Below are 12,876 nucleotides of genomic sequence, written 5' to 3'. Positions count from 1 at the left end.
TCTGGTGGCGCGGCGGCAGCGGGAGGCCCCATTAGCTAAAGTGGTGCTTCAGGTTAAGAACAGTTTCAGGTTAAGAACGTACTTCCAGAACGAATTAAGTACGTAACCAGAGGTACCACTGTATACCAAACCATCTGAGGTTTGGCAGGTCTGTTATACAAAGGCACCTTCCTCATATCCTCAGTTTCCAAGCTGGTTGACACCTCCCCCCCCAAAAAAACAACAACTCTGGGGGAGAGAATGCAATTTCTGCCTCACCCCTCCCAAAATGCTAATGTCTGCACTGGAAGTGAACTGCTGCACCTATCATTCTGAAATCGGGCAGACTACATTCCCTAAGAAAGAGTGACCACGACTGTAATTTACATCCAAACCAGGAAGGGGGGAAAAAATCAAGAGAGCTTTCAATTTTTATTTTTTATTTTAAAATCCTTGCATGAAAACCCCTGGATGAATCTATCTGAAATTTTGCAGGCTTAATCCCTTCTGCAGGGGCCCATTTAATCCCCTCTGCAGGGGCAAATGTCACTCACTTATTTGAAAATGAAAAAAGTTACAGCTATTTCTGGATTCCCCATTATAGTCAATGGGAGCAAATCAGCGCTTCAAATTGAACAGATCAGATGGATAACAAATCAAATCAGAATGACATACAGCAGATTTGAAACAGATCAGGCTGCTTCCAAGACACTGGACATACAGGGCAAATCCTGTGGTGAATAAACATCCACACTAATTAAGCATTTGTTTTCTGACTTATACACAAGTTGCTTTCTTATGAATATGCATAACCTCATCCCTCCCAATCCTGGATACAGTTTTTATAATTTTTCATAGATTGATGGGTACTATTTGCAGCTGGCCCTTATACAGTGGTACCTTGATTCTCAAACTTAATCCGTTCTGGAAGTCCATTCCAAAACCAAAGCATTCCAAAACCAAGGCACGCTTTCCCATTGAAAACAATGCAAAATGGATTAATCCGTTCCAGACTTTTAAAAATAACCCCTAAAACAGAACTTAACATGAATTTTACTATCTAACAAGACCATAAAATGAAAGCAATAAACAATGTACTGCAGTCACACAATCAATCAATCAGTAGCTGAACTGGGTTCCACACAGTCACAAAAACAAAACAAAAAGAGCCGCAAAAACAAAAATGCAAAATAAACAGCAAAAACAGACAGACCTCAGCGGAACACTCAAAACGGAAGTGTGGCACTCAAAACGGTGCACGTTCTGCTTCCGGAAAAAGTTCACAAACTGGAACACTTACTTCCGGGTTTGCAGCGTTTAGGTTCCAAGTTGTTTGAGTCCCCAAGACATTTGAGAACCAAGGTACCACTGTAGTTGGGGGTTTTCCCTCAGAAGAAAAGGAGTGGAGGATGCAAAACCTCTTGATATTTTCTGCTTAGATCCAGCAGAGAAAAATCTACTAGGCCTGTTGATTCAATATATATACACGACATGCACCTTTGCATCTAATGTGCAGGCTCTGAAAAATGAAATTACATTCTCTCTCCCCTCCCCACCCCTTCACTTCAGCTATCAGAAGGGAGACGATTTCTTTTTTGTCCGGAGTTTTGAGCTGGGTTGCCATCAGTATGCTGATGACACCCAACTCTATCTGTTGATGGATGGCCATCCTGACTTGGCCCCAGACACACTGACCAGATGTTTGGCAGGTGTGGGAGCCAGTTGAAGCTAAATCCTTCGAAGACAGGGGTCCTGTGGCTGGGACGGGACAATATGGGATTGGGGGGGGGGCAACTCCCATCTCTTGTGGGGGCGCAATTAGTGCCAGCACCGTCCGTTAAGAGTTTGGGTGTAATCTTCGACACCTCCCTTTCCACGGAGGCGCAGATTGCAGCTATAACAAAGGCAGCATTTTTCCATCTCCGCCAAGCTAAGCAGTTGGCTCCTTACCTCTCTCGCCCTGACCTAGCCACTGTGATCCATGCGACGGTCACCTCCAGACTGGATTATTGTAACTCGCTCTACGTGGGGCTGCCCTTGAGACTGACCCAGAAACTCCAGCGGGTGCAGAATGCTGCAGTGAGACTCCTTACGGGGTCCTCGCTGCGAGATCACATTCACCCGGTGCTATACTAGCTGCACTGGCTCCCGGTGGAGTACAGGTTTAAGGTGCTGGTTTTAACTTTTAAAGCCCTATACGGCCTAGGACCCTCGTACCTACGGGACCGCCTCTCCTGGTATGTCCCACAGAGAAACTTACAGTCTTCAAATAAAAACATCTTGAAGGTCCCAGGCCACAGAGAAGTTAGGCTGGCCTCAACTAGAGCCAGGGCTTTCTCGGCTGTGGCTCCGATCTGGTGGAACACTCTGTCACAAGAGACTAGGGCCCTGCGGGACTTGACATCTTTCCGCAGGGCCTGCAAGACAGAGCTGTTCCACCAGGCCTTTGGCCAGGGCACAGCCTGACTCCCTCCTTCGGCAATCTTCACGGAGCTCTCGCCCAATGGTTGCCAGTGGTTTGTTTTGAATTAATTTTATAATGAATGATTTTAGAGTGTTGTGTTGTGTTGTACTGTTGTGCTGTTTTATTGTTGTTAGCCGCCCTGAGCCCGGCTTCGGCTTTGGAGGGCGGGATATAAATAAAATTTATTATTATTATTATTATTATTATTATTATTATTATTATTATTATTTCCTATCCTTGTGCACTTCAGTTCAGTATTGAAAGTTCATCCCCACCCCCAGTGGAGCTTGGTCCTCCTAAGGAAGCAAGCTTGGAGCTGGAGTTGAGCTGGATTGGAAGCACCATGCAAGTGATCATGCAGTTGATCTTGTGTGGAATACAATGAAATACAGTGGTACCTCGGGTTACATACCCTTCAGGTTATATATGCTTCAGGTTACAGACTCTGCTAACCCAGAAATAGTACCTCGGGTTAAGAACTTTGCTTCAGGATGAGAACAGAAATCGTGCTCTGGCGGCGCAGCGGCAGCGGGAGGCCCCATTAGCTAAAGTGGTGCTTCAGGTTAAGAACAGTTTCAGGTTAAGTACGGACCTCCAGAATAAATTAAGTACTTAACCTGAGGTACCACTGCATTATCAGTACCGCTGCAAGCTGCAGGAGTCTGTTTCCAGTATGTTCTGCTTATATATTTGTAGACAAATAGATATAACAAAGGGTGATGTTCTTGTTAGAATTCCTGCTCCGTGATTGCAGTCATGGGATTGTTGTCTTTCACATGATGGTATATGTTTTGACTCCACAGAGTTGGAAGTGACGGAAACAGGATGTGTTACTGTGTTCCATGAAGTGGGACTATTGTCCTTTGTTCTTTCTCTTTGTTGTCTGATGCTAGAGAGAGAGGGAGCCATGTTGCAGTGCTCCGTGTGTGTAAATAAAGTAGATTAGCCAAAATGCTGAGTTGCTGAGTTCTGTTACGCAAACTGTGAACACTCTGCGGATCCCTAAGTGTGCCAATGTGTGATGGCCTGGGAATCCGATTCAGAGGCTGAACCGGAGGAACCCCAGCCTGCACAGGAGTCCCCGCCTCCAGGGCCGGCTGAGCTGGGGCAGGACCTTGGATCTGAAGCGCCTGGACCTGTGTCGGATCCTCAGGAGCAGGCACCAGGTGAATCCACTCTGGCTCTGGAGCTGATTGAGGACACAGTGCCTACAGGTGCGCCTCTCCCAGCCCTGTCAGGGGAAGGTGAGTCTCCCCCTGGGTCCAGTAACCCTCCAGCCTCTCCTGAGCTGCAGAGGCTCAGGGCAGAGAGGTGGAGGGAACTGGTTTCTCCCAGGAGAAGTGCTCGCCTTAAGGCCAGGAGAGGCGGGTCTCCTGGGGGCCGGGACCGCCCCTGGCCTCAGAGAAGATAAAGGCCAGTCAGCCCGGTCCCAGGTTACGGGAGCAACGTTGTTGAATACCTGCTTCTGCCCGGACCCAGACCTGTCCTTCCAGAGTTCCCGTCCCTGCCCAGCTTCCTGCTTCGGACCCCACCTCGCTCTTTGTGAACTGTTTCCAGACTCGTGACCCATGACCGGACTTTGACCACGCCAACAGTAACCTTCCCCCCAGGACCAGCACATGATGTCTGTTGGCATCTGTTGCTATGATGTTCGGGCAGAAGAAAGCTTTTGAAGCTCCTGAACGAAAGACCAGGAGGGAAAGAACATGCCAGTCGGGCATGTGTCTCTGCCAGGGTCCTACTCGAGTGTAGGATGAGCTCCTGACAGTTCTCTCACCCAGTGGAAACCCAGTAGTGTTGCTCCTGGGCTTCTTGCCACTAGAGGAAGTGAGGGGTGCTTAACAGTATTACCCTTTTGTAGCTGATGGTGGGGATGCTTGTCTCTTGGCATCAAATAAGTAGATGGTCTTAGCAACCATTTGATCCTGCACATAGCTCCACCTGTCGCAGGCTTTTTCCTCTCCTCTTTACTTAAGATTACTCACAGGCATCACAGCGAAAGATCCAACAGCAAGAGATGAAACGCTTTCCTTTGCTGTTCAGCATCAAGTGGTAAGTGAGAGATTATACAAGTTCTGCAGGGGATCATAAGGGTGATGCAGTCACAGATGGTGCTGGTATTATGGGAACCAACATTCGTATTTCACTGTTTATCAAAGGGAGTCAGGAATGCATGAAAATGAAAGGTTTCTGGGGTTTTTAACCACAGCAGTATGAAATAATAATAATAATGGAGCTACTCTATGAGCGCAAAACTAAATTAAAGCAAAATTAAGCCAGTGAAGTTTTCATCATATTCCAAATATTCTAGAGCAGACGGCAAATGAAGGACATGATTAAAGTTGAGAAAACTGACTCGTATTTTCATGCCCTTACTGGTGGTAATAGGGGTCTCTGCAGAAGGAAGAAGAGAAGTTGATATGAATGTCATTTTTAAAATAAAAAAGGAGAAGAAAGCAAATGGCTATAACAGAGTTTGAACTTAGCAAAGAAAAAGAAAATCAGTGCTTCAGTGGAACGTACTGTATTTGCATGTAATGGTTGGGATCTGAAGGGGCATATTGCCTGTTCATGTCTATACTCCTGATTTCTTTTCATTTTTTTTTCCCTGAGCCACATTTTCAAAAAGTGAAATCCTCTCAGAACTCCCAGCATGTCCTTTGAATTCTCAGAGTTAGCCAATTAAGTTCAGTAGCTCTTTAAAGCAGATGTCTGAGAGAAATAGCACTCACAGCCCAGCAATTACAACCCCCCTCCCACCCCACCCTGCTCTGCTTTTTGTAAAGGTCTTGTGTTGAACCGTATTTGAAGCCGGATAAATTCAAAGGGCAATTTGGAGATTGTAGGAAAATTGGGGGGACACATATTTAGAAAATGTAGCTGGGCAGGGGAGTTCCACTGCATGAAGCAGCAGAAGATGTCTCCTACACAGACTATTTTAACTCAGGCCCATCTTAAGCACTTCATAGTCAAGTTTGGGGGCCTTGCTTTCAATGAAGCATGTGCCAAAACATTCTCCTGGTGTTTTTCCCAATCATTCTCAATGAGAAATGAAATTGCATCCAAAAATGCCTGAGAAATTCTCTTGGGCAAGCTGTGGGGGTTTTCTTCAGTTTACCTCACTCTGTAGCCTTTTCAGATGCTGCAGAGGAAGAGGGCAATTCATCTCATGGGGACTTTTTTAGTAAAAGAAGTGTGGGCATCCAGAAAGTATGGTGGTGGCAGCTTTTCCAAAATATGTGGCCAGGGAGTTTCTGACAAAAGGTTTTCTGCAACCCAGCAGTATTTATTTATTTATTTATTTATTTATTTATTTATTTATTTATTTATTTATATCCCGCCCTCCCCAGCCGAAGCCGGGCTCAGAGTGGCTAACAACAATAAAAGTAACACAGTTTACATAAAATCACAATCAATTAATTGAAATGCATTCTAAAATCAATTCATTCTAAAATCAATTCATTCTAAAATCAATTCATTCTAAAATCAATTCAAAATCAAATTAATGGCGACCATTGAGCTAGAGTTCTATGACGATTACCGAAGGAGGGGGTCAGGCTGTGCCTTGGCCAAAGGCCTGGTGGAACAGCTCTGTCTTGCAGGCCCTGTAGAAAGATGTCAAGTCCCGCAGGGCCCTAGTCTCTTGTGACAGAGCGTTCCACCAGATCAGTGCCACAGCCGAAAAAGCCCTGGCTCTGGTTGAGGCCAGCCTAACCTCCCTGTGGCCCGGGATCTCCAATATGTTTTTATTTGAAGACCGTAAGGTCCGCCGTGGGACATACCAGGAGAGGTGGTCCCGTAGGTACGAAGGTCCTAGGCCGTATAGGGCTTTAAAGGTTAAAACCATTAGATTTATTATTATTATTCGATTTATATACTGCCCTTCATCATGAGATCTCTGGCCAGTTCAATAAAGTATATAAATTTTATGAAATAAATAAATATGTAAGAGAGGCAGCAAGGGAAACACCTAGGGAGTTAGATGAAGGAAGGGCAGCAGGGCCCTATATAACTGCAGCTTTGTGCCATATTTTCTGCTCAACTGCTGTCAGCTGCTACACCTAGCAGTAAAGCCCTGGGCCTTGCACAGGCCTTGCAAGATGGCAGCGTTCTATGTCAGTAGCAACTGTAGCCTCCAAGCCAGGCACTGGGCCTTGGCAACTACACAGCTACCCTGAACTTAGATGCTGGCTTTGGTGGGCTCAAACTGGGACTTGGCTGAATCCCATTCTTAGCCACTGCACTACAACAGGCTTCATACAAAACACACATTTAAAGCACATGACTTCGCCCAAATAATCCTAGGAACTGTGTAGAGCTACAATTCCCAGCAATCTTCACAAACTACAGTACCCTGCATGCTTTGAGGAAAGTCATAACCAGGTTTGCAAAAGAACAAACAACTCCCAAGAGTTGCTCCTCTGGAAAGTAAGAAAGAAAATCTCAGTCTGCAAATTATCCTTTGTATTCTACTATTCGCTGTTTAAATTTAAAGACATTTTGCAATCAACAGCATTTAAAAGCTAGTAGCTTAGCAACTCTTCCACTATTAAATACAGTCATATGGGTTTATAAAGAATAGGTAACAGAATGGGAGTTATTAAACTGTTATGCAGGAAGGCCACTTTAATATATTCCAAACTTGTCCTGGTACCTATGATAGTAACCACCTCCCAATCAATTTTACTGATTATCTTCAGCTTTAGATTTTAGCAAAAAGAAAAATGTTCTCACTATTGATTGTCTACTAAAAGAAGATGAAAGTAGAAATTTGCAGATACTGTATTTGACCAAACTACCCCTGAATCGGGTTTGTCTTGTTATAGTACATGGCACCCCAATCTCTGTCAGGCAGTAGCAAAATTCTAGGGGGGTTTCATGTGCTCACCCAGGGCTGTTTTCCTTTGGAAAATCAAGGCACAGCAGAGACTGCAGTGTCTTAGAAATATAGCTTGTTTGCACCCGAAGCCTTCAATAGAGGAGGTACAGAACATTACACCCCACGAGTGTCTCTCGTTGCTTCTCTCATAGCTTCAGCAAGCTTGGGTCATGGTTCCTGGTCTTTTGGTTTAGCCTCCTCCAGCCAGCACCACATGGAGTTCTTCCAATTTGCTCCTCCTTGTTTCCAGAATGTTGTTGTTGTTTAGTCGTTTAGTCGTGTCCGACTCTTCGTGACCCCATGGACCAGAGCATGCCAGGCACTCCAGTCTTCCACTGCCTCCCGCAGTTTGGTCAAACTCACGCTGCTAGCTTCGAGAACACTGTCCAACCATCTCGTCCTCTGTCGCCCCCTTCTCCTTGTGCCTTCAATCTTTCCCAACATCAGGGTCTTTTCCAGGGAGTCTTCTCTTCTCATGAGGTGGCCAAAGTATTGGAGCCTCAGCTTCAGGATCTGTCCTTCCAGTGAGCACTCAGGGCTGATTTCCTTCAGAATGGAGAGGTTTGATCTTCATGCAGTCCATGGGACTCTCAAGAGTCTCCTCCAGCACCATAATTCAAAAGCATCAATTCTTCGGCGATCAGCCTTCTTTATGGTCCAGCTCTCACTTCCATACATCACTACTGGGAAAACCATAGCTTTAACTATACAGACCTTTGTTGGCAGGCGTCTTTTAATTTCGTGACTGCTGTCACCATCTGCAGTGATCATGGAGCCCAAGAAAGTAAAATCTCTCACTGCCTCCATTTCTTCCCCTTCTATTTGCCAGGAGGTGATGGGCCCAGTAGCCATGATCTTCATTTTTTTTTTGATGTTGAGCTTCAGACTATCTTTTGCGCTCTCCTCTTTCACCCTCATTAAAAGGTTCTTTAATTCCTCCTCACTTTCTGCCATCAAGGTTGTGTCATCTGCATATCTGAGATTGTTGATATTTCTTCTGGCAATCTTAATTCTGGTTTGGGATTCATCCAGTCCAGCCTTTCGCATGATGAATTCTGCATATAAGTTAAAAAAGCAGGGAGACAATATACAGCCTTGTCGTACTCCTTTCTCAATTTTGAACCAAACAGTTGTTCCATATCCAGTTCTAACTGTAGCTTCTTGTCCCACATCAAGATTGTTTCCAGAATACCTTGCCAAAAACCTATGTCTAAAAGGGCAACATTTTCTGTGTGATATTGTAGAGAGCTTTGCTATGGGTTAATGGCAGGGCCATCATCTCCCTCTGCCTCTCTGGCTTGCAGAAAAAAAAACAAGCTCAGCCTGTCAGCTCACCTTAATTATCAAGGTTCTGATTTAATTCCAGTACCCAATAATCTAGAAGGGAATTCTGGGGTCCCTGCTTCTCCACTAACACACACACACACACACACACACACACACACACACACACTTATTGTATTTACACAGTCAAAAATACATAATCTCTGAGGAAACATTGAAAATGTACAATGTAAATCTTTGGTGAATTGTTTGAAGTTAACCACTGTTACTGTGTAGGAACTTCGACACAAAATCTTTCCTTTGCACATTGCTAGCACAAACGTTTTGAGATCATGCTCTAAGTCTAAGGTGACTTCATTGCATCACACACATACCTGGCTGGCACTCAGAAGGTATAAATAGTAAGGAGAAAGACAATGATCCATTCTTTCTGAGAGCTTTCACAGAGAGCTCCTGTTGCTAAGGAAACCGTTTCCTTTATTTGCAGATTTCCCTAATCCATATATCTCGGGGTCATTCAGACAGTAAGGATCACAATGTGGTATCATACAAGATAGGATGATACTCTTATTACCTGGTAATTGGAATTTTAATAACAGGCTAGAGAGAACAGCCATACTTGGAACCAGTGCTATTTTTTCTAGAAAAAAGAGGTGCCGGAACTCACCATGAACACCACCCTTGTTATAATGGCAATGGTGCCCATCTGAGTTCTGTTGATTTCTGGCTGGGCGGGGGGGAAAGCCCTGCTTGGAACACTGAATGAGAGTCCTGAGAAGGACTTAACAAAAATGGTGTTACTCTATATGCATGCGTGAAGGTCTATGCCTATGTTTCCTAGTTATTAATGGCTCCAGGTTCCTTCCACTCTTCTCTAAGTGTCTCTCTTACCTTATCCCAATTGCATATGATCCTAATGCAGGTGAGGAGTCTTTCTGGCCAGAACAGCCTGCCCAGTCATAGAAAGAGAGCAAGCAGCTTCACATGTGTTGTATTACAGAAACAGGGCACTTGTAGCTCTCCAGATGTCATTGGATTCCATCAGCACCAGCCAACATGGCCGATGATCAAGGAAGACAGGCATTGTAGTCTTAACAGCAACTAGATCGCCACAGGATCCGCATCCTTGCTTTATTTAGGGAAGTTTTTAATGCTTGATGTTTTCTCATGTTTTTAATACAGTGGTACCTCAGGTTAAGTACTTAATTCGTTGTGGAGGTCCGTACTTAACCTGAAACTGTTCTTAACCTGAAGCACCACTTTAGCTAATGGGGCCTCCTGCTGCTGCCACGCCGCCAGAGCCCGATTTCTGTTCTTATCCTGAAGCAAAGTTCTTAACCTGAAGCACTATTTCTAGGTTAGCGGAGTGTGTAACCTGAAGCGTATGTACCTGAAGTGTATGTACCACTGTATTCTGTTGGGAGCCGCCCAGATGGGTGGGATATACATAACAAATTATTATTATTATTATTATTATTATTATTATTATTATTACTTCTATCAAGAAGAAATGGGTGGACATTCCATTCCATCAGGGAATTCCCAGATGTGGGCAAATCTCCACTGGAGACCTGTGAATCAATTCATTTGTATGGCACAGTGACGCAAAATCAATGAAATACCCCAGAGGCAATATTTACCATGTCAGGAGGAACAAAGATAAATTCTCAGGTACTGCCTCAGTTCCTAAAGCTCTAAAGGGTAGGGCAGAGGCCTAAATGTGGACCACAGCCACAGGAACCTAGATGACAATCCAACCCTTAGGTATCAATAATTCCAAACCCCATAATAATTCCCCACCCCATAATACTCTCTCTGTGTGTTTCTGTCTGTCCTGTGTTTTAATTTGAATCAGAAAATGTATTGCAGTTATAGAAACTTACTCAATCTAGAAGGCTGCCAAATGGGCTCTTTTGCCCATATATATATATATAGAGAGAGAGAGAGTTAAACCAGCATGAGCCTTAATTTTCCACTGCAAAAGCAAGTTATTGTGGAGCTCCTAGCTACACAACTTAATGATAGCTCCCCATCATATATTGCCCATTAAACAAGTGGCACATTAGAAGTCCAGTTACAAGAAAGCTGTGCTTTGATTTGCCCATTGTATTGCATTGTGAGCTGGTAATGTCCCGTGGAGGCGAACAGTTGAGAACATTTTGTTAAGAGCCCAACCACAATGCCGCCACCGTAGGTTTGCCACTCATGGCTTTCTTTCCTCTCGATCGCTGTGCCGGTGGTATAGGATTAGGGTCAGTTCTGAAAACATCAGGAAAGCTTCATTGTTATCTAATAGTTTTTCTACCCTGTGGGGAAGAACATTTAGGAATAGAGAAAAAAGGGAACGGGATAAAGCCTTAGCCATACTGAATGATCTTTTTAACCTCTGTTTTTAAGACAGTCTCTCTCTCTCTCTTTTTTTTTCCTCAGGGAAGAAAGATGAGATTACAGGCATAGTTTTGTTCTCTCTACAGCAGTGAATGGTGGTTTAAATGACACGAAGAACAGTCTCTGCGACGGGGGTGAAGAGAAATCATGTTCTGTTACTTACACAGACTCGAGTCCCAGAGATTTAAAGAGACTAGCGTCAATTCAACTAGACACACAACTTTTGATCCCAGGTGTTTCAGACAGTAGCCCACTTTAACTCACTCATCTAAATTAGGTCATGGAACTTAGATACTTTTCACTAGGGAAGATGCATTCGTCTCTACCGAAATAGGTCTCCAATCTACTGATATTGAACTGACTACTTGAGTGTATTCTTTGGTGCAGGGAATGGAGGATTTCTCAACCCATGTACAGTGATATTCTGTCTACCATTTGCAAGATGGGTGGGTGGAATATCAGTTATAAAAGGAAAGGAGATATTTATTGTGCAGCATACAATTGCTGAAAAGGCACATCAGCAGTACATCTGTAAGGTAAAAAACCCCTGGACGGTTAAGTCCAGTCAAAGGCGACTATGGTGTGGTGGCGCTCATCTCGCTTTCAGGCCGAGGGAGCTGGCGTTTTTCCATGAACAGCTTTCCGGGTCATGTGGCCAGCATGACTATACTGCTATTGGCACAACGGAACACCGTGATGGAAACCAGAGCACTGTTTACCTTTTATACATCTGTACCCATGTCTACTCAAAAGTAACTCAGTAATGCTTACTTTCAGGGTACAGGATTGCAAATTTGATGTTGCAGAAAGTGCTTTCACACTGCATATTCATAAAAGGGCCGCTTCTGTGGGTTGGCATTATTAAATTATTATTCATTTGATAGGTACCAGCACAAGGCAGCCTAAAAGACTCCAAAGCACATGAGAAGGCAGCTCAAAATAACACAGACACAACACACAGCCCTTCATCAGCTGTCCTCTGTGTCTCCTTATATCTCCTCCAGAAGCAGGGAGGTCCTTGGAACCTGAGCCTATAAATGCACCAGCTTTTCAAAACACACCTGTCTATATAGGCATTGTCCTTGGTTTCTTGATCCGAGACTCCTGTTTTACTGCATATTTTAATCACAAGTGCTTATATTTTAATTTTTAATGGGATTGTTTAACTGTTTGTTTAATGTTTATGTAACTGTATTTTATACTGTTTAAATCACTTAGGATCCTATTTTGGTACCAAGTAGTATGTACATTAAAAAATAATGCACTTTAGATGGTGGCTTGGATACTTAACTTCCCTTATAGGAATGCAATCTGCATTCACAGTTTGGGTCTTTCCCACCTCACTCTTCCCCCTGCAGTTCCCTGTATCTCCCCAAAATGTGCTCTGCAGGGCACCATTAAGAATGGAGCTGAGATGGAGAGGATAAAGACCCATCATGAATGATGGGGTGACTTCTGATTCCAAGCCATTTTTCATATGGCGTTAGATGGTTTTCTGTGACAAATATGTGTGCTCCGTCTTTGCATTGCCTTCCCCTTATTTTTCCCCCAAAAACTTTTTGTACATCTGCAAACCTTGGACTTCCCCCTAAGCCTCCTGGTTCTTCTCTGTTGTGTGTATATGGGGCGGTTTTAGCTACATAAGGATCTACACTGAGAAGGTGAGTTCATTGCTTTTAAAGAGGATTGATCCTTCTGATGTTCCATGTTTTTTGTCTGTTTCTAACCTTCCCCCTCATGTTGGATATTAAAGCCTGCCTCTTATTATATCTTGTCTAAGACCTTATCATTTGTTTTGACATTCTCTATTTCCAAAATATTACCACTGGATGACTCAGAATAGTGGTGGATACCAATGTGGTGCCTCTAGAAGTTGCTGGAC

Source organism: Podarcis cretensis (genome assembly GCF_951804945.1).
Source record: "Podarcis cretensis genome assembly, chromosome: 3".
In the NCBI taxonomy this organism is placed as follows: domain Eukaryota; kingdom Metazoa; phylum Chordata; class Lepidosauria; order Squamata; family Lacertidae; genus Podarcis; species Podarcis cretensis.
This window is presented reverse-complemented; position numbering follows the sequence as displayed.